The 23,677-nt window shown below is 42.7% G+C and overlaps 1 protein-coding gene across 1 annotated transcript in view; it reads right to left on the bottom strand.

The window, feature by feature from the left end:
* Window positions 1–23,677, bottom strand: part of TTLL5 (tubulin tyrosine ligase like 5) — a gene marked incomplete in the record, with an annotated part of 5,893,562 nt that overhangs the window by 2,129,031 nt on the left and 3,740,854 nt on the right.

Below are 23,677 nucleotides of genomic sequence, written 5' to 3'. Positions count from 1 at the left end.
TATTTCTGAGCACCACTGAGCCAAATGATGCTCTACCTCTGCAGATCAGATCCAATTTGTAATGAGTAACAAAGGTATGGGAACTAGCCCAGGTTGCTGCTGAGCATATTTCATCCATGGACATTTTGGATGAAAACACTGAGGAAGTAGCCATGGATCTAGTTGAATGGGCTTGTAACAGTTTTAGTACAGTAATGTCCAATTTGTTATAAACAAATTAAATACAGTCAGTTAGCAACTAAGATAAAGTGACTTTGGCAACCAGTTTTACTTCTGTGAAAGAAACAAACAACTGGTCAGATTTTCTGATGTCTTTTCTTCCATGTAGGTAGAAACATAATTGCCTGTGGACATCTAATAAATGTAATATGTGTTCACTGTTGTTTAAAAAATTAGTAATGAATACTGGCAAATCAATGGATTGATTGATATTAGATTCTGACACCACCTTAGGAAGAAAGTAAACATTAGTCTGTAGTGTAACTCTATCTACTCAAGTATGATGATTTAGAGGACAAGGCTTGAATCTCAGAAATTTGCCTGGCAGAGGTAAAAGCCACCAGAAAAACTGTCTTCCAGGAAAGATATTTAAGCTCAAACACAGCTGCTGGTTTGAAGGGAGATTTAGTAAGAGCCTGCAGTACCAGATTCAGGTCCCATGGAAGAGTAAGATCTCTAATATGGGGTCTTAGAAGAAGAGTGCCTTTCAAGAAGACTTTGCTTAATTTGTGAGAGGCAACAGAGGAACCATTAAATCCAACATGAAAATTTGATATGGCCAGTAACTGAACTTGAATGGTAGATAAACTAGCTCCTTTTTTAAGAAGATGGGACAAAAATTAAAGAATGCTATGTATTGGGCCTAAAACGTGTTCATTAGTATTTAGGTGAGCCCGGTAAACAAGCCTCTTCTATTTGCTGGAATAGAGCTTTCTGGTAGAAGGCTTATGGGAAGATAAAAGTATCTGATGAGTAGGTGAAGACAGCATAGGTTGTCTGGCTAATAATGGAACTGGAGAAGCCAGGCAGTCAGCCTGAGGTTGCTTATGTTTAGATGAATCATGCCTGTCAGGTGAGACAGGAGATCTGGACTTGGATCCAGAATCCAAGGTTGGTGAAGCAAGTGAGGCCAAAGGAAGCGGAACCAAATATGTTGAGGCCAGTAAGGTGCAATGAGAATGACTTTACTCTTCAACATGGCAGCTTTCTGAAGGAACTTTGGAATTAGCAGTATGCGTAGAAAAGCGTAGAGTAGACCAGGGGGCAATTGTGAAGTAGAGCATCTCTCAGTGATTCCTCTTGTGGAGGGATTAGGGCAAAGTAGCTGCTGCATTTGTGTTTAGAGAGAAGGCAAAAAGATTGCTGAAAGCCCATTGATGGAAACTTATTTCCATGATGTTCTTGGTGAGGGATCATTCATGATGTAAAAGAATGCACCTGCTAAGTTTGTCTGCTATTACACTGGATTTCACCAGAATATGCATTGCTATAAGAAAGCGGTTGGATGAGATCACCCATTGCCACACTCTGAGAGCTTCTCAACACAAGGGGTAGTAAAATCTGGTCCTGCCTTGATTGTTGATGTACCAAACTACTGACATATTGTCTGTTTGAAGTGCAATAGTCCTCAAATGGAGAGCATTCTGGAAGCCCTGCAATGCCAAAAGCACTGCTCTCATCTCTAGGAAATTGATGTGAAAGTTGGCCTCTTTGGGGGACCAAGTGCCTTGGACTGTTCTCCCCAGAAAATGCCCCCCCCAGATGGGAAGCATCCGTGGTCACTATGGCCTTGAACTGAGGAGGAATAAACAAACAGCCTTGTAGAATCTTGTGATGCCTGTGCACTAGCCCAGTAATCAAGGCGCCTCAATCCTCAACACTAGCACCAGTAAGGGGATTGCACATTGGGAGGATAACAAATACACACACAGTCAAGTACAGTTTCCCATAAGAGCACACAGAGATCACAATCATTCTGGGGCTGGTTTCTCCTATTCTCTCCAGATCCCCAATAAGGCTCCCTACTGGCACAGCTATAGGGTACAGATCTCAGCCTAGTGGTCAAGCCAATACCTCCAACACCCTCTCTGTCCAACCAGTGCTTCATGTCCCTGCCCAAATAGCTGACATACATACACACACACACTTTAAGATACGAGTTATATATAAACACACAGAAACTCCTGGGGAAGGCTGGCACAGGTTATCCAGCTATGCCCCTTTCTGCCCAGGCTATAAGGTATTAATCCACTGCCACCAACCACTATTTATCAGCTACTAATAAGGCCCTTACCAAAGGGTGACCAATTTCACTGTGTAATATTACTGTCATCCAAACAGTAAATGTGACCCAGGGCTAAAGCTATTGGAACGGCTTGGACAGTATCACCGAATACATGCAATGTACTCTAAGAGCTTAAATTACCTTTACACAAAACAGCCACAGTTGAAAAGTTTAAAAATATTTAATAATAAATACTAAAATCACAAGACAATACTGATTACTTCAACATAGTGCTAATCAAGAGTTCAGAAATCACAGGAAAATGCTTTAAAATAATACTGCAGAATAGTCTGACATAAATATAGAAAACAGCTAGACTAATCTGGCTATTTCTATCTATCTCTAAGATAAATCACTGTTCTAAATACATATCTTACTTACAGAGCAAAAGCAGAGTGTACTGGTGAGTTGATGTGTTCTGGATCAGACAAAATCCAAAATGCTTAAATCTTTCTCTCTGGGAAAATCTTAAATTGATAACATAGTACAGCTGAGTCACTTCACATTACATCATTCTTAATAGTTCTGATTTAGTTTCCCAGGCTCACAGAAATTCAAAATTTACATTTCTTAGTAAGCTGCACCTGGCCAGGAAGCCACAGGAATAAAATACATTATACATGTAAAACCTTAGTAATTATCTATTAAATCAAGGCAATAGAAAGAATTTCCTGGCCCACACATCCTGTATCCGAGCTTGAGATCAAACAGTCATACAATGCTTGACTTATCAGCTTTCTTCCAGCAGGGTACACTGTGGTTACATTTTTGAAGCTGAGTACAACATATAGTTTAATCATAACATATAGTTCTTTTACATTTGTAAAGCAAACCTGTGGATTACATTAATATTTACAATGACAAAACTAGGTTCTCTCTATAGGATCAAACCCTTTCTTAACCCATTAGCCAGGACCACCATTGCCCGGAACCATCATATCTCAACCCTACTATATGCATCCCCTATCTATACCAAACTATGCAAAAGCAATCTGAACAAGCTGGCTAGCGTCTACAATAATATTGCCAGATTTGCAACTGGGTCTACCTATAGAACCCATCAATGTAACAATCTTAATCAACTAGGGTGGCTAGAATTCTTATTCTATCAAACCAGCTAACTATTGCCCATAAGATACTGTTTCATCCTACAACTACTCCAATACTAACTAACCTAATCATCCCCTATAATAACCTTAAGACCCTGCGCTCATCAAATAAATTAATGGTAAAGATAAGTAAAACCAACAATCTGGCTGGAGACTCTCTATTCTCTAACACAGTGGGTAAAACCTGGAACTCCCTCCCTACTGATCTAACCTCCTTACCTTGAACTACCCTATTTAAATCCAAACTCAAACCATACCTTAAATCGCACTGGCTATGCCCCTGTGCAAACCCAGATTAACTACCTCCACTGTCTCCAAACACTAATCTTCTCACTCACACAAACACACTTTTTTTACTAACATTATTGTTTGTATAACCTTTTTAAAGTTCAAATAGTGTTTGATTTCACTTACCTTATACTTTGTTGTATGTATATCCATACGTGTTATATAGCTTAGAAGATTTTTTCCTTACTCTTAAGCTAAAATGTAATTTACTAGTAAAATTTGCTAAATCTTAGTAATGTACTTATGTTATTGTGATTCTATTCTGAAGTGTGGAGCTTTTCTCCCTGGGCCTCTACTGAAAATGGACATATATCCAATTGGACTAGCCCAGTCAACAAATGTAAAATAAATAAATAAATGACCTAGAATTATTTACAAGCTGCGATGGTACAGCGGTAGAGTTGTTGCTTCACAGCAACAGGTTCTCCTGTTCACAAAATTCTATCTAGCTAGGCTGGCAGCCTTCACAAACCTGATCTGATCTGAGATCTGCCTTGCATGTGTGAGTGATTCGTATTCGATAAGACATGGGTTGGTTAAGTATTGACCATTGTGTGGCTAGCATCTACTAAAGAATCCTCATGTAAAACCTCGCTAAAGGTACTAATGTTATTGCCTCTGCCATGGAACCCAGAGCTTGAAGGAAAAGCCGGGCAAAAATCTTGGTACTGCAGATTATCTTTCTGATCTGTGATCGTATGGTCTGAACTCTTGAGGGCGATAGTGAAGCTATGGTTGACTTTCAGTTGAGTATCACTCCTATGAATTCTAGACTCTGAGACGGTTTTAGTTGAGACTTTTCATAGTTTATGGTTATCCCCAGAACAGAGCAAGTCTGGAGAACCTGTTCTCTTGCCCTTATCAGCTGATGCCTGGTCAGAGTGGAAATGAGACGGTCATCTAGATATGGAAACACCCGGAAACCTTGCAGTCTTAAGTGATCTACTGTTACTGAATGCACTTGGTAAACACCGTGGGGGCTGTGATGAATCCAAAGGGCAGAACTATGAACTGGTGATGACTGGCTCCACGCTGGAAGTGTAAATACCTTCTGGATTGTCTGTTCATCTTTATATGACAGTGCGCATCCTGAAGGTCTATTGAGCACATCCAGTTGTCCTTGCCCAGAAATGGGAGAATGGACTGAACCATGACCATCAGAAACTTGGTTCATTGAACTGACTTGTTTAAATTGGTGAGATCCAAAACTGGTCTCCAGTCTCTTGTTTTCTTTGGCACTAAAAAGAACCTTGTGTAAGTTCCAGATTCTGTCTGGTCTGGTGGGTCCTCTTGAATGACTCTTTTTGTCTAGCAGCATTTGAATTTGAATTACTGTTTGTTCCCTCTGACTGGGTGGAACATCAGGTATTTTTCTTGTGTTTCAAGGAGGAAGGGAAAAGGGAATTGTATAACTTCTGGAAATAATCCTCTGTACACAAGTATCTTTTAAGTCTAGCTAGGCTCTCTGGTGCAAGAATAAACATCCCAACTACCTGCAGAGTAGGGCAATTGGGCCTCCTTTCAGGAACACTGGTAGGTTCTGTCGAAGAAGGATTCTCTGGACCCTTGGTTTTGTGGGCCACCTCTGCCATGTGGGCATTGCCGTCCATTACAGTTCCCTTCACTGCCTCTGGGGGAACATCCTCCATGTGTGTGTTTTGGAACAGACTGAGACTTCTTGAACCACATTTTCTGACTGCCCCATTGATTACTGGAAAAGGATCTTTGAGGGGTCAAAAAACATACACCTATGTCAGACAGGGTCTTTCCATCCTTTTCACACCTGGATAGTGTGTCCTTCACCTTAGGGCCAAACAAAGATGTGCCTTCAAAGGTAGCATCGATGAACGAGGACTTGACAAGTGCATCCAGGTATGCCTCCTAATGGAAATGCCTGAACCCGCTGCCCTTGAGGTTCCTTCTGCTACATGCAAAACCAACTTCATGGAGGAATTAGAAATGGATTGCAGGGCAGCCAACAGAGAAGCCACACATGACTGAACTTCTTCAGAAGCAGCTCCTGAGAAGGTATTTGACAACTCCTTAATCAGATCTCTCTGAAGTCTTGTAAAGTGTGCCAAATAGATCAGAGACCTTAAAGTGAAGGTTGCTAAAGCATAGACACACTTCCCACATCTGCCCATCACCAGTGACTCCCTGTTGGGGGGATGGACAGTGGAACTCTCCTCAGCAAGTTCCTTTTTTGGTGGCCGCCATTATGACCATGGCATCAACGGTCACCCCTTTTCCCCAAAACTGCTTCTCCCGGGTCATGCCATAATCTTATCTGGTCACTGAGGTACTGGTTCAGTAGTGTCAGGTTCCTTCTATGCCCACCAAGAGATCAACTTAATGAGCTCATCAATAGGTGAAGTCACCCAGAAGGTAGATGGGCCAGTACTGAAGGCTACCAGGAATATGGAGTCCTCAGACAAAGGGATGCTGGGCGTCCAGGCACCTCTCTGCTTAAGAATTACAAGGATGTCTCCAAATGAGACATCTTCAGGAGGTGACCGTGGGGACCCTTCACCTTCATCAAAATCCATATCTTCTGTGATGAACTCCTCTGGTGAGTCTACGTGCTTCCTTTTGCATGTCTTCTTCTTAGGAACCTCCTCCATGGGATGATCTGTATAGCTATCAGAAGAATAAATCAAGATTCCTTGTGGGGAAACCTGGGATCATGGTACTGGCTGTCCATGTGGAAAGATTTGGTGAGGCTGTGAGCACTGAGATGTCAGGTTTGAGGATCTAGAATCTGAGAGGGGGGGTGTGGATCCATCTATTCTGTCAAGGCAGAGAAAACTTTCTTCACAACCTCGAACGCAGATTGCCCTGGAGAAAGGGAAGACCTCGGATCCAAGAAGCAGATCTTCTGAACTGTGCCCCTCCATCGCTGTAAAGGTAAAATGCCTGACTTCAGCTCCAACAGCTCTCTGGATCCGACAGGATAGGATCTCTCTGGATCCGACAGGATAGGAGCTCTCAGAGTAAGCATAGGATCTGTGGACACAGCAATCCTCAGATCCGAGCCAGATGGATCCAGGCTAAGGTTCATAGACTGTAAAACCAGTGAAGGAGTCAGAGGAGGACATTGTAGTGGTGGTGTAATTAAAAAATGGACCTCCTGAACCAGAGGGGTAAGAGCTGAAGGGACAACCATCTGACCCTGCATCGAGGGCATCTTCCTCTGTAAGACTTATGGAAGAACGAGTGGAAAACACTGAAGGAGACTTAGGTTTGTCCAGAAATGGGGAAGGTATGCTGGAGGGTACAGGATCCACTGACGGTGAATACAGAGTACTTGGCAAAACAATTAGAGTGGAAGTCGAAGTACCAGCAAATGTTGGCTCCAACTTAGATAGTCTCAGATCTGAGAAGGACTCAGACAATTTCGGTCTCCTCAGATCCGAAGAAGTTGGATAAGACATTTTTAGGTTCTTCAGATCCGGATCTGAAGTAAGATCTTTGTGAGACCTGTTCTTTGAGGACTCCAAAGTAAAGGAAGAAAAAGGCCTCTGAGATGATGATTTTTTTTTTGTTTTTGTTTTTATTTTAAGAGACTTCTCTCCGGATATAGCCTATCCAAAAGATGAAGGCATAAGACCTTTCAATAGGAGTTTATTCTTATGTTCAAGTAATGCTCTCGGGTAAACCCATGGCAAATAGAACAATCTTCCTGCAGATTAAGTGATCCTAAACAATATCTGTAGAAAGTGTGGGCATCTGATAAAGGGAGCTTATGCCCACACTTAGCACATTTCTTAAAGCTTTCTGGAGCTTTACCCTCCATACTGCTATGTCAATAAAAACAACCAAGAAAGGGAAAAAAATTATTTCTACTAATACTATTTTTTTTTAAACAGAAATAGGATAAGAAAACAGAACTACTACGAACAGTGGTACTGCAGAAACTACATAAAATGTAGTAACTAGGGAAAGATACAAACGATATTATCGAGAGGTATGCAAGCACAAGAAAGGGAAAAAGAAAATGAGAAATTTAGCACAATAGAAGTGAAAAAGGGATGTGATAAGTAATGGAAAAACTTAATCTAAATAAAGAGTGAATTAAGCAAATAAGAAAAACAGTTTTATAAACCTATCTAAATATCGCTCAAGAGTGTTGGAAACAACATCTTTCACTGAAAAGCGGCAAATGAGATATGAGGTAATTGGTTTTGGTGCATTGTGAAGGGAGAAGCTCGAGAGTTCTTGATTGCCACGAGCTTTAGCAATGGCCGAGTCAGATGCGAAGGATTAGATTCAAACTCATCAGTTGAGGACCGAATGAAAATTGGCACATCAGATCAAATGTTTTCATGCTTGACTGGAACCCATCCATATTCAAGCACAATTTGGATCTATGGGTGGGAAATAGAAAATGTACGCCAGATCTGCCACATGTACTATAAATGGACAGAGGCAGCTCCTAAATGCTTTATCCCATGCATGGTTCCCCTCAAATTATTTATAGCATGATCCCAGTTACTCTTATTAGGGATAATATATACTGTAATTATTGATCACGGGATGGGTAAGGCCAGTCTATAATTAAATGGGACAGGCTATTTTGAGCAAAAGAAATGAAATTGGCTAGACTTATATTGACCTGCAAGAGCAGCTATCCGAGTACTTATCCTTTGAGCCTATGACTCAATTTTTTTTTTAATCACCAGTGAACCTAGATGTTCCACACAATTCGGTTTTTGACCACTTACTATTAATGAGAAGGTGAAACAGTATGGTGATGGGTAACTGGTTTTGGATGCTGACGACTCTACTATCCTCCTGACAGAAAATACTGTCTCTGTCATTAAAGTTAAAAGGAGGAGCATACTCAGCTCTGTATCTTCCAGGCTGTACTACCCAACACCAACACAACTACCAACACTAATAACACCAAAGCAATGATCCCATGAGTGAAACTGCTGCGTCTCACATCACCAGAGCACATAACCTACTAACATGTTCTTTTGATCATTACGGGACTGAAGTATTTAGTTCAAACAAAAAGCTTGGAATAACCACTGAAAATCATTCCAGGTTTGATAATTATGCAAGTACTGTACCAACTCGGACAAATCAAAATCTTCAATCTCTTCAAAGATAAAGGACCCTTCCTGCCTTCCCTCAGCTCTCAACTCTCTACTATCTTACCTTCTTTGTCTGTTCTGTGTATGGATTCATGAACCTACTGTCACCATTATTCAGGCTATACCAGGAATACTAGATTTTCAAAAGGTCACTAAGATAGAGCCCGCCACTGTTTCCTTGAATTTAATGAATATATGTCCTTAATTGAACTAAACTTCATCCATAAACTACTAATCACCAATTGTCACTCACTTGCTTATATCCCAAAATGGTACATGGTGACTTTTGCTTGACTGACAAAATTCGCATTTCCATACCTAACTCCAAGAAAGTATTTGGTGATTTATGTTTCTTTATCTGTGTTGGCAAGCTCTGGCACAGACGTTTATAGGTTCATAGGTAGGTGCTAGGCTATCGGCCCAAGGGCCTACGTAAGCCTAGCCAACAAGGTTCCCTGGCCTACGCCACCCAAGAAAGTTATTTTCCTGTGCCACTGTCGAGCAGAGACACAGAAGTGATCCCCGGGGTGTATTTCCTGTTTCCCATCCACTCATCAAGATTTTTCTTGAAGCGTGCTAATGAAGAACTTTGCTTGACATAGATGGGTAGCCTGTTCCAGAGTATGGGAAGTCTCTGGAACAGGAATCTATCCCTCCAGTATGTCCTGTTTATTGTGGTGACAAGGTTTAGGTCCCTAAAGTGTGTAGCTCGGAGGGACTGGGATTTCTTTAGGTGTAGCATGTCCAACAGCTCTGGGGTTTGACATAGCTTTATATGTAAGGCAGAGATTACCTCGGAGTAGACGATATGCTACGGAGTAAAGTTGGAGTTTTTTGAGGCGGTCAGTGTAAGGCATTTATTTGAGGCCAGTAATCCTCTTTTTGTGAGGTACATCTATGGCCTTTCCAGCTGCTGCAGATGTCTTGTGAGGCACATTCCAAAAGGGGCACTGTACTCTATAATGGGTCTAATGAGTATCGAGTAGAGGGGAATAATGACCTCTTTTTTCCTGGATGAGAACCCTTTTATGATGAGGTGTGCCACATAGCACTTCCTGACTACTGTGGCGATGTGACTATCAAAGGAGAGACTACTGTCCACCTGGGTCCCAAGGTCTCTTTTCACACATTCAGTGTTAAGTAGATTGCTGCCTATGTGTTAGCTCATGGGTACAGAGTTTTTACCAAAGGGGGTGATGCTGCACTTTTTGGCATTGAGCTTGAGGCCATGGCTCTGACACCAGGCATCTGTCTCAGCGAGGCCCTTCTGTAGGATGTCCACATCATTTGGGGACTTGACTATGGCTCCTAGTTTGCAGTCATCTGCGAACTTTGTTAGCCTGTACTTCAGAGAAGTAGATACCAAACAGGAGAGGTCCCAGGACGGAACCCAGTGATACTCCACTTGTCACTGCTTTGAGGTCAGATTTGGAGTCTGAAACTTTTACAGTGTGGGTTCTGTCAGTGAGCCAGTTGGCAACCCATCTTGTGAGGTAGGGATTTAGACCTAGTTTAGTGAGTTTAGCTATAATTTCAGAATGGGGGATGGTGTTGAAAGCCTTGGCAAGGTCAAGATAGGCTGTGTGAACCACATTACCCTCATCTACAGCTTTGATGACTGCTTCAAAGTAGTTGATCAGGTTCAGTAGGCATGATCTGCCTTTCACAAACCCGAACTGGGTGGGATCCAGAGTCTGGAGGTTACCAATGTCTTTGTTTATGAGTTCCATGATGATACGTTCCATGGCCTTGCAGACCAGGGTCGTCAGGCTAATAGGTCGATAGTTTCTGGGATCAGTGGGGGCTCCCCCTTTGTGGAGTGGAATAAATGTTGCTGTAGTGGGCACAAAGCCTGATGCGAGGCTATTATTGAAAATGGTGCTTAAGTGGGGAGCCAGTTCGTTCTGAAGTACGTGTAAAACACAGCCTGGGATGTTGTCCAGTCCCATGGATGCTGTGTTTTTGGCTTTAGAGAGTGCAGCTTTTACCTGCGTAGCTGTGATTACAGGGACTCTGCATTTTTCCTGTATAGATATGGGCCTTTTAGGGGGGTAAGGGGGGGTAAAGTTAGCACTGAACCTTTCTGCCAGGATGTTGGCAATATCAGTTGATTCTGTAATTTTCATGCCGTTGTGCTGTAACTCAGAGCAGATCTGGGTGTTGCCATCGAGATTCTTGACATAGCTACAGAATGCTTTGTGGCTGTCTTTAGAATTAGTCGCAATTTTGTTTTCCTAGCTAGCTTTGGAGGATCTTATAAGGGATCTCAGCTTCTTACTGAGGCTGACCAGAGAGCTCCTCCACTAATGGGATTTTACTCTCTTTTGTAACAGTTTCTTCCTTCTGTTGTACAGTTTGTTTATGGCACGGGACCACCAGATTGGCTTCCTTTTTTTGGAGGATAGCCTCTTGGTTCTGTTTGGGATAGCACAATCCATGCACTCGTGTAAGTGCTTATAGATTGCATTTGTGTAGGATTCAGCAGTTGTAACTGTAGTGTCCATCGGCATTGGGTGTCAAGAAGTTCACCACTTCTGTCTTAAAAAGCATGAAGTTGACTTTGGAGAAATATTTTACCATGGTTTCCTTAATGGGGGGTGGGGGCGGGATGTGGATATCAAGGGTGATTAGCTTATGGACGGATCGGACCAATGAGAAGTTGACTTCAGGTGTGGAACACTGGTCACTCATATTGGTAATGACTAGGTCTAGGATATTGTTACCCCTGGTGGGGGTGTTGAAAAGTTGATCCAGGGCACTGGAGTTTATGAATTCCAGAAAGCGTTGAGCTAAGGAGTTGGTACACGAGTAGTTTTCCCAGCTAATGGTGGGGTAGTTGAAGTTGCTCATTATTAGGGTGTTTGGTTGAACCCTAATATTTTCCAGTACATCAAGAAAAGAGAAGTGGGAATCCTGGGGCATGGTGGGGGATCTGTAGCAAGCTACAATTTGGATTGCAGTTTTGCCCAGAGTTAGTTGCACTTGGATAAAGTACAGTTTTGTACCTACCATAAATGTAAATGTTCGAGGATCTACATTGCTGCAGTCATGACCTGTGGGTAGTCCGCTGTCCTCGGTCGGCCCGAATACCAAAGGGCTAGGCTGGCGTCGGTCATTGTCGCCTAGAGCTGACGTCAGTACGCAGTAGTACTTAAGCGCATGACCAACGCCATATCCTCAGTCTTTCTTGCCCCAGATGTCAGAAGGCCTAAAAAGAAAGGCCAAAGCCAAAAATAGGAAATGCCCAACAACCCCCAGTGTGGAAATAAAGAATATCTCCAAAAGAAACCCAGCAACCCCAACCTATAGAGTGGAAGGAGGGGAGGGAAATTGGACTGCAGCAATGTAGATCCTCGAACATCTACATTTATGGTAGGTACAAAACTGTACTATGTTCTTCGTCTCACATTGCTGCAGTCATGAACTGTGGGTAGAATCCCAAAGCAAAGGAAAAGGGAGGCTGGCAAATTACAAAGCATTAGGAGCTGCTAACATGCCCTGTAAAACTGCAGTGGCAAACCCAGCCCTGGACTTGGAATAGTGAGGGAGATGGTAATGCTTAGTGAAAGTGTGTACAGAACTCCAAGTAGCTGCCTCCAAAATATCCTTAGTAGCTACACCCCTCAAAAAAGCAGTAGAAGTGGCAGTAGCCCTAGTAGAATGAGGCCTGATCCCAGCAGGAACATCCTTCCCATGATGAGAATAACAAAAAGCAATACAATGACCAATCCACTTTGAAATAGTCTGCTTTGAAACAGCTTTCCCCTGTGAATTCAAAGCAAAAGAAACAAATAACTGTTGAGTCTGTCTGAACTCCTTAGTTCTGCTCAAGTAGTAACGTTAACTGCCTGTGGATATCCAAAGAATGCAAGACTTTTTCCCCTTTATTTTGGGGGTCAGCAAAAAAAGTAGGCAAATGAATAGACTGATTCTAGGCCACACTAGAAATCACTTTAGGCATAAAAGTAGGGTTAGTCCGCAAAGAAACTCTATCCTTATGGAATATCAAAAAAGGTTCAACTGCCATGAGAGCCTGCAATTCAGATACCCTCCTAGCAGAAGTAATGGCCAACAAAAAAGCAGTCTTCCAAGACAAAAACTTCAGTTAAGATGTAGCTGCTGGTTCAAAAGGAGGTAAAGTAAGTTTCTCCAAAACAAAATTGAGATCCCAGGAAGGAGTAGGAGCTCTACGTGGGGGTCTTATATTCTTTGCCCCTCTAAGAAATTGTTTGAACAAAGGATGAGAAAATAAAGGAGGGTCACAATCATAGTGAGCAGAAATGGCTGCAGCATGAACCTTCACAGAAGAGAATGACAAACCCTTGTCCAGTAATTCAGTAAGGTACTGTAGTGCAAAACTCAAATTAGGCACTGAAACATCAAAACCTTTTGCAGTGCTCCAAAGAAAAAAATCTCTTCCATTTATCAGCATAAACTTTTCTAGTGCTAGGCCACCTAGCTTCCAAAATGACATCTAAAACCTGTTGAGGAAGCTGAGACCCCACCGGCTCCATCACAGCATATGCCAGGCTGTCAGATGGAGGGACTGCACCTGAACATTGAGAAAATGATTGTTTGACTGGGACAACAAATGAGGAACCTGTGGCAGAGGCCAAGGAGGCTCCTGGATTAAACTCCTCAGCAGAGGATACCAATGTTGACGTGGCCAATCTGGTGCTATTAGAATCATGCAAGGCTTGTCCCGTCTGACTTTCAAGAGTACCTTGGGGAGAAGAGGCAGAGGAGGAAAAGCATAAACGTGAAGGTTGTTCCAACTGAAAGATAGAGCATCCACTTTCCAAGCATCTGGGTGGAACATCTTTGTGCAAAATTTTGGAAGTTGAAAATTCAGTGGAGAAGCGAACAGATCTATGTCTGGAGTTCCCCAAGCCACAGTCAATTGTTTGAAAATCTGAGGATCCAGTTTCCACTCGTGGGGATCCGCCATTTGTCTGCTCAAAATATCTGCTAGGGAGTTCTGTGCTCCTGGCAGAAACCTTGCTTGAAGATTGATTCGCAAACTCAGAGCAGTCTCCCATAAAATCATTGCTTGTCTGCAAAGAGGGTAGGAATGGGTTCCCCCCTGCTTGTTGATGTACCACATGACTGTTGTGTTGTCTGTTTGGATCAACACCTGTCCTGGCTGAGGTAGGTCTTTGAAGGCCATCAAAGCAAATTGAACTGCTAACATCTCCTTCATGTTGATATGCAAATGTAGTAGTTTGGGAGGCCACATGTCTTGTATCCATTTTCCATTGAAGTGTGCTCCCCAAGCCAAGTCCGAGGCATCCGTCGTTAGGATCTGACTCGCCTCTGGTCGGGTCACAGAGAGTCCCTTGTTTAGGTGACATTCCTGAGCCCACCACAGGAATTCTTTCTGGATGCAAGGTATAATCCGAATGACAGTGTCCAAACCGTGGCAGTGTTGAGCCCACACACTTTTGAGATACCATTGTAGCTTCCTCATATGCAGTTTGGCATTGGGAAGTACTAGAATGCAAGATGCCATGAACCCCAAGGCTTGGAGGACTGTCCTTGCAGTCAGCCTGGACATTACTGATAACTGCTGGAAGTAGAGAGGAAGAGTTCTTTGTTTGTCCGGGGTCAGAAATGCCATCTGAGAAGCTGTATTCAGTCTCACACCCAGAAAGCACATGTCCTGAGAGGGCACTAAACTGGACTTTATTTCGTTCACAGAATACCCTAGGCACCTTAAAACTGCCATTACATACTGGAGATGCTGTAGTAATTTGTCTTTGTTTTGAGCAAGAATCAGGCACTCGTCCAAATAAGGATACATTTGTATTCCTCTCTGTCTGAAGAAAGCAATCACAGGAGCCAGAACTTTTGTGAACACCCTGGGCGCAGTAGATAAGCCAAAGGGCAATGCAGAGAACTGATAATGTGAAGTACCAGCCCGAAATCTCAGGAATCTCCTGCAGCTTGGCTTGATAGGGATGTGAAGATAGGCCTCTTTGAGATCCAGGGTTACCATCCAGTGATCTTTGCCTATCATAGGCAGAAGTTGTTGTAATGTTAACATCTTGAACTTTGGAATTTCTAGGTAGGTGTTGAGAATGGACAAATCCAGAATTGGCCTCCAAGTGTTTCCCTTCTTTGGCACTAGGAATAGACGGGAATAAAATCCTAGGCCTACTTCTGAAGGAGGGACCACCTGAATTGCCTCCATCTGCAAAAGTAAAGAAATTTGCTCCTGAGCCTCCAGCCTTTGCTGAGGAGGCACATCCGGCATGCCTTTGAAAGGAGGAAAAGTGCGAAAATAAAACTTGTAACCTTGATTTATTATATCCAACACCCATTTGTCCTGGGTGACCAAATTCCAGTTTTGTTTGAAAAGTCCCAACCTTCCTCCTAGAGGAGCTGCCAGTAAAGAAGGGTCTGGCAGCGGAAGATACAGGTCATTGGGTCTGCTTACGAAAGGGCTGCCCCCTGCCCTCACCAGAAGACTGTGCAGGAGAACTCCAAGTCCTAGGTCTGAAAGAACCCTGAGCGTGAGCCCTGCCTCTACCACGTCTAGACCTGCCCTTAGGCTGATAATCCGAAGAAGGATAAGACCATCCTCTAGCAGGCCAATTCCTACTAAACTTAGGGGGCTGCACCTGCAAAAAATCCTTGACCATCTGCATAGACTTAGCCTTATCTTCCATCTTTTTCAAAACTGATTCCACAGGAGGACCAAAAAGTACTTCAGATTGAAGAGGAGCATCCAAAATCCGAGCCTTTACATGTTCTGACAAATTTTGATCCTTAAGCCAGGCATGTCTACGAATAACTGAACCTGTAGCAGCCACCCTAGAAGAAGCCTGAAGAGCATCAAAACCACACTGCAAAGAATGCTTGCCAACTTGATCTGATGCATGAACCAACTCCTGGAGCTCCTTACACTCTATACCCTCAGATAAAGCATCCACCTTAGATTTCAATTGGCCTAATAAAAAGTTCTGATACTTCAGCATATGGAATTGGCAATTTAAAGCTCTCATAGCTAACGTAGAGGAGGTGTACACTTTTTTCCCCCACCTATCCAACGCTCTAGAATCTTTATCCAAAGGGACTGGATTCTTAGCCACAGAAGCCCTAACACCCTTCGGGCCTTGAATAATAGTTTCCGGATTAGCTCTAGGACTCTTGTACAAATACTTATGTGCCTCTAGAACTCTGTAATACCTGTCTGGCTTAACAGGGGCCGGAGGCAGAGAATCAGGATTAAGGGAAGATTCAGAGAAAACATCCTGAACAACATCTAAGACAGGAGGAATAGCCAAGGGCCTATGTTGTGGCAGAAACAAAAATTCCCTAAGCCTTTTCCGAAAATCTGAAAAATCTTGACCTTCCCACTTGAAATGCTCCCTCATGGTATGTAAAGTTTCAGAAAAAGAAAAATCTTCTGGAGGAGAAGCAGAAGGACAGGAGTCCTCTGCATCCGAATCAGAATAGGAAGGGAAATCCTGAATTTCTTCAGCTGAGGAATCAGAGTAGTCTGAGGAATGATCCATTCCCTCTAAATCTGCCTCCACCCTAGGCCTCTTCTCTGGGGGGGGCATAGAACCCCTGATCAAAGTAATCAAGTCCTCCACCATTTTCAACATATGCTTTTTAGGAACAGGGGCTGGAGAGCTAGAAGTATGACCAGGGCCAACAAGACCAGGTTTGGCCTTAGCATGGCCTTTAGCCACAGAAGTAGAAGGCCTAATAACCTTTTGTAAGGATGGAACTACAGAAAACTGAGAAGCACCCTCGGCCTGGCCTAACTCCTGAGAGGCCAACTCCTGTAAAAGTAAAGGTTCCCCCTGGGATTCAGCCGAACCCTCGGCAGGATCCAAAGATTCAACCGGAGGCTCCGAAGAACCGGCGTCCGCAACGGACTCATCCGGTTTAGACCTCAAAGATTTATCCTTACGCTTTTTAGCGGTAGTGGGCGTCGGAGGATCCGACGGCATGTTATAGTTACACCGCTTACCGAAAACAAGCCTGGCACAATCTAACCTTCGTTTAATGGTGCGCTTATTAAATCTAGCACAAAAGCGACACCCGACTACGTCGTGCTCAGGCCCTAAGCAAGGAATACAGAAAGAATGATAATCCCTATGAGGTATCTGTTTCCCACAAGAAATGCAATTATTAACTTTTTCTGACATCCGGATAACTGAGGCAAGAAAAGACAAAAATGTCCCCAACGGGGTACTTAGCTCAACTTGGTCTTTGGTCTGAAACTCGGTAAATGAAAATTTCAGAACACCGAACGGCACTTGCAAACGCTGCTTCTGCTTCAGACCACGCGGCAAGAAAGACTGAGGATATGGCGTCGGTCATGCGCTTAAGTACTACTGCGTACTGACGTCAGCTCTAGGCGACAATGACCGACGCCAGCCTAGCCCTTTGGTATTCGGGCCGACCGAGGACAGCGGACTACCCACAGGTCATGACTGCAGCAATGTGAGACGAAGAACATCCTCAGATGCATTATGCTGAGAAACTAGCCTGGAGGTGTGGATATCCTTAATGAATATGGACACACCTCTGCCTTTGGTGTTTTGGTCCAGGTTACATGGCCGAAAAGCGTGGTATGAGTTATAGTCTGGTAGTGCAGGGGTGCTCTCTGGAGCCTTGAACCAGGTCTCAGTCACTGCACAGATATCGATGTTTTCCATTTTAAGGAGTGCCTCAAGTGAGTGCATTTTGAGATTTAGACTTCTAGCAATGAGTAGCATTACCCTCAGTTTTTGTTTGACTGTTCCTGTTACGGTGGTGAATTTGTTATTTGAATCTTGCCTAAAAAAGGCACTATAGGGGCAGCAAGAGCCTTAGCCAGTATTTGGAATCCCAGGGGCGACAGGAGCAGGCCATCTGTGGCAAAGCATAGTGGCCTGTCGACCATGTCATCCCAAGCAGACAGATACTGGATCCCCTTAGAATGACACCAGAAGCTTAGCCAATTGTTGAAGTCAATCATTTTGTCCTTGTACTGTGGTATCATTCTGGGCGATGGCAGAATGCTACTCAGGGCTAGGGTTACCACCTGCCTGGGCTACAAGATCGGAGAACTCTTCCATGTCTCTTTTCGTGTAGTCCAGGGAGGTACGTCTCAGGTCATTCACACCAACATGGACAATGACAGAATCATATCTGTACTTGTTGTGGACTGACCTGAGTGAGTGGGGTATGTGGCGGATCCTGGCACCTGAAAGGCAGCTGACCGTAACCTTCTCCTTATCAGTGTGCCTGACTATAGAGTCACCTATGACTAGTGTGTTGGGTACGTTGTGTTGCCTTATTGACTGTGGTTGAGTGGCACACTGAGTCTGTGGGCTATGTGTCATTTGGGCTGTGTTGGGGATGGAGGTTGCTTGCGTTTCTGCTTAGGAGGTCTCTGTTGCTTAGACAGATTATTATTGACAGCCTCCGCGAATGTTTTTGTGTTACTATGTGTGGATTTTGGTGGTGTAGATTTAGTGAGACTATGTGATGAGTGTGGTGTGGTGCGAATGTTTACCTTCTCCTCATGACTGTCAAGTTCAGTCTTGTTGGAGACAGCTTTACCTCCAGTTTGGCTAGATAAGTGCATCTCTCACAGGTTGTAGTGTTGGGTGGTAGGAGGAGATGCCCAGATTCATCAGATAGACAGGAGAGAACACTGGAAGCTGACCCTTGGACATGCCTGAATAAAAAACTTTTTTCCTCTAGATAAGTGAGGAAAGTGAGTACAAGAGCTGTTTTTCTCTAAGCAAGTGAGAAAAGTAAGTACAAAAACTGTTTTATTCTAGGTAATGATGAAGGTTGAGTGCTATAGTAATTAGTAGATTTAGTGCTTACAAGTTCTGAACAAGTGCTGAGCACGAATAAGCAAATTTAAGTGCTAAAACTAAGAATCTGGCATCTGCACTAAACGAGTTACAGGACAGAAACAAGTGCAAATGCAGGCTTTCAAATCAGAAAGTTGAGAGAGAGGGAAGAGATTGCCCAAACGGCCAATAACTACAATTTCTGGGCCAGAACCACTCGGTAGACAGGTTACCTAGTGCTTACCACTCCCACTGATAAGCTAGAAGGCTTCCCTCCAACACAGAAAGGCTTGGGGGGCTCAGAAGCTTACATACAGTCCTGGATACAGCAAATCTGTATCTGGAACACTAGTTACAGGAAAGGTAAGAAACAGTCTTACAGTTTTTTTTTTTTTTTTTTTTTTTTTACAGAAAAGTAGCAAAAACAGTAGTAAAAACAATTCACATGCAGTGCAAGCTAGCACACTTGAGTATGTAGCAATATTAGACCAAACACAGTTTAAAAGAATGCAATTAAATTAAAAAGGACTAAAAGCAAGTGCAGAAAGTTTATTAGGTAGAATGTGGTAAAAAGATGGGACTGGGGGAGTGTCCCAGATCAAATCTACAGTGGGGCGGGCAACTGCAACTGTTTCATTTGCACTGCAGTAAATTTCTACAGAGCATACACACGAAGACTAAAAAAATATTATTTTCACACTAAATGGATATGCCACTGTGAGTTGCATTAATATTCCCTATTTCCACTTATGCAAATTCTAAAATGAATTTTAACTTACTACCATGTGCCTCTTCTTACTTCATGAAAATAAAGACATTTTACTTCATAGTTATTAGATTTGTTTTGTTATTCTTTCTTTCTAATTTTCAGTATGTACATCCCCATTTCTGCTGTATTTCTGTAGTTCTCATCTTTAACTGTACCTTATGCAATGCAAATTAACTTGACTCATACCTCCATATCTAATCTCTACAGTCTATTTTTGTAATTATTCTTATGTTTTCAATGGCTTATTTATTTTGTCTCTATACAGAGAACTGTATATGTTCATTAACAAACAACTGTTCCTTGATGTACGTTGCTCTCAGAACATTTAAGACTCCACTAAAAACCTGTACTTCCCAGCTGGACATTACTGGTCATCACATGCAATAAACAAAAAGTATACTAAATATATAATTAACATTTCAGACATAAAGCCTTGGATTCATAAAAAATACTGAAGCAGAACAAATCTTACTGCTCACTCTGACAAAGGTGTGCTGTTCAGCAAAAATTAAAGTTATGTACTCTCCATAATGACATCGGGATCTTGGATATGACCTTGGATTCAGGATCATCAATTCCCAAGCTTTGGATCTGGTGCTTAGGCTCCTTCCCCTACCCATAGTCCCTTGGGCAAGGAATAAGCCACCTCAGATCAAGTTTACCTGGTAATAAAACAGACAATTTTAGAAGTGCTAAGGTATCAGTAGATAAATAATTTAGGTAACCTAAGCACTACATAATTAATACAGAGAATGGAAAAGAAAAAGTCATGACCCTCATTTGCCAAGGTCAGGTCAGCTAGAACCATCTCAAGATGTAAATATTATACTAGAAAATATGGAGGAAGGATGGGGGGGGGGGGGTAGTTGAGGAAGTACAGAAAAAGACAAAACACATCTGTCGTTCTGGTGAGAACACAACTTTCATACCTGATGTTGTCTTTTCCGTCCATTCCTCAATGTATGGAGGAGAGTCCCCAGCTACTTTCTCACTTGGAAGGCCTTCTGGAAGAATATTCCGGAGCACAGATGAACCACAGGAAGCTCTCGATCTGGACTACATATCCAATTTATAGTTGGAGATGTAGGTATGTACCTTGGACCAGGTAGCTGCAGTGCATATGCCATCAACTGGAACATTAGAGAAAAAAGCTGTAGAGGAAGCCACAGATTTTTTTTTTGGGGGGGGTTGAGCTTTTGGAAACAAAGGGAGTGGCAGCCCTCTTTCTTGGCAAATGAAAGAAATGCACTGTGACAACCAGTGGGAAAGAGTGATTTTTGGACAATGCTTTTCTCAGTGTTGTGGAAGAAAGGGGACAAATAACTGATTCAATTTCCTGTAAGGTTTCATTCTGTGTAAATAAAAATGGAATTGACAATGGACCATCAAGTAAGTGCCAGATACATTCACCTTTATTCAAAACAATTGGAAAGAACACTGGAAGATTAATGGACTAATTTATGGATGACTCAAAAGCCACCTTAGGCAAGAAAGATGGGTTAGTTCTTAAAGACACCCTATCCTGGTTAAAACTCAGGTAGGGAGATTTTGTTGATAGGGCTGGTAGTTCAGAAATTCGCCTGGCAAAAGTGATAACCACCAATGTCTTCCATGACAAAAAAGTTTAGATCAGCTTTAGCAGTAAGTTTAAATGGGGGACCAGTCAAAGCCTGCAACACAATGGTAACATCCCAAGGAGGGACTTGTTCTCTAAGTGGAGGGCGAAGTAAAAAGGTGCCTCAGAGGAAAGCCTTAGATAATCTGAGAGATGCAATGGGTGTATGGTTTTCACACATATGAAAGGAAGATAAAGTATCTAACTGTACCTTGACTGTGGAACCACAATGGAAGAGATGTGCTGGAAAATCCAACACTGCCAGAAGAGGGGCTGAGAAAGGATCAATATTCTTTTCAATGGCCTATAAATCATTTCCATTTGCTCATGTAATTGCTTTTATGAGGAAGACAAAATGTGGACAACCGAAGACGAAAACCTGGATGGTTAACTGTACCTTGATTGTGGAACAGCTGGAACCACAATGGAAGAGATGTACCAGAAATCAAAAATTGCTAAAAGAGTGCAGAGAAAAGAACAATATTCCTTCCAATGGCTTATATCAAAAACCTTTCTCATTTGCTCATGTAAACATTCCTAGTCGAAGGATTTTAGGAGGAAGACAAAATTTGGACAACTGAAGGTGAAAACCTGTTCTGTTGAACATCACTGGAATTGGACAAACCATGTGATCAGCTTGAAGGACTGCATGTTTGGGTGAGGTGACCCCAATGGATGAGTTAGAAAATCTTGGTCCAAGCCCAACACCCAGGGAGGGTGAACAAGATGAGGGCAGAGAAAGGGAAACCACACTTGCTGAGGGCAATGATCCTCAATGCAGATGCTTTTTGTAGAAACTTGAAAAATTGGGGCGGCGGAAGAAAAGCATAGAGGAAACTCAGGGGCCAAGGGTGCATTAGAGTGTCCATGCATGGTCCCCCTTTTGGGGAATTAAAGCAAAGAGCTTGCAGCATTTGTTGTTGTTGGGAGAGGCAACTAGATCACTAAAAGGCTGGCCCCATTGGCTGGAAATCCACTCTGCTACTGAGGGATCAAGGGACTGCTCGTGAGGAAGCAGGATGGATCTGCTCAGTCTTTCCATAAGACTTTTGGCCTGGTTATGCTTTGCTATTTGAAAAAGGCGAGGAAATCATCCATTGCCACACTCTAATGGCCTCTTGACACAAGGGGTAAGATCTGGTTCCTCCCTGTTTGCTGATGTACCAGACAATTGCCATGTTGTCCATCTGAATAGATATCACACCTGAAAGAAGAGAATCCTGAAAAGCCTGGAACACTAGGAGGAACATCTCTAATATACTGATGAGAAAACTGGCCTCTGATTGGGACCATATGTCTTGGACTGTTCTTCCCACATAATGCTCCCCTTACTCCAGTTTGGAAGCATCCATGGTCACTGTGGTTTAGGGGAAAGAGAGAATAAAAGGATGCCCCTGAAGAATGTGTGGATATTGTGGCCATCACCTCATGTGAGTTCTACATATGTTCTTTAGAATCTCTTCGAAACACATGGTTTGTCTTCTGATTAGCCACTGAAATACCAGAGTCCATTGAAGAACCTGTTTGAGAAACCTGGCCAGTGGCACTAAAATGATGCAGGCTGCCATAGTGCCTACAGGACAAAGAATTAATCTCATTGATGGCTTCTGTTGAGATACAATCCTTTGGCTTGCTGATGGAGATGTGATTCTTGATTAAGGGAGTTTTGCTTGTGTCCAAGAATGATCCAATGAATTTCACAGACTGGACTGGTTGAAGTGTGGACTTTTGTAGATTTACTATAATTCCCCAGGCTTAAAGATAGTTGGAGCAAATAGTCCCTGGCCTGAACTGGCACATTCCTGGAAGGTGCAGTAATGAGCCAATCATCCACATATGGGAATAGCCAGAAAATATTGCACCCATAGATGAGCTGCCACTACTGCCATACACTTGATAAACACCCGGGGGGGGGGGGGGAGATGCAGTGAGACCAAAGGGTAGAGCTCTGAATTGATGATGACTGACTCCCAAACCAAAAGTGAAGGACTTCCTGGAGTGTTTGTCCATCTTTATGTGGTAGTATGCATCCTGAAAAGCTGTACAGCACATTCAGTCATTCTTCCTCAGTAAAGAAAGAATGGACTGAAACAGGACCATCCGGAATTTTGTTTACTTTATAAACTTGTTTAAGAGACTCTGGTCAAAAATTAGCCTTAGGTTCCTGTTTTTGTTTGGTGTAGGAGGAGAGAAAGTGAAAAAAGAAGGTAATTATCTAATGGAAAAAAAACAGATTATCAAACCAAAAACTACTCCTGTGCATCAAAGATCTGTCAAGTGCTGATGGTACCAAAGAAGATATAGGGTAGTTAATTTCTTGCACAAGGGATTATGGGTAGGGAGAAGAACCTGAGGATGGCTGAGCTTGGATATGATGTATGATCCAATATCCGTATGTTGAGGAATGGATGGAAAAGATCAGATCTGATATTCAAAGACATCCATAATTTTTATGGCACTTAATCTCATTAAACTGCCCATTGAATCACTGAATTATCTGTTCAAGCATTTCTCCTAACTATGGATGCAGATGGACTAACTGAGAATGGGTACCTCATAGAACAGAGTACAATGCTTTGTAGGTAGAAGATTAATGTCATTCCAAGGTACATTGTTACAACCCAGAACAAAGCAGCTAGTGCACTAGGCTAAGAGCTATGTATCTTCTTACTACTTTGACTGAATGCTGTGCAGAATGGTGTTCTAAGAATCA

The sequence above is a fragment of the Protopterus annectens genome, chromosome 6.part0 (genome assembly GCF_019279795.1).
Source record: "Protopterus annectens isolate FY-2018-M chromosome 6.part0, PAN1.0, whole genome shotgun sequence".
Classification (NCBI taxonomy): domain Eukaryota; kingdom Metazoa; phylum Chordata; order Ceratodontiformes; family Protopteridae; genus Protopterus; species Protopterus annectens.
Note: the sequence above shows the minus strand (reverse complement) of the source record. Positions and strands in the feature narration are given on the sequence as shown.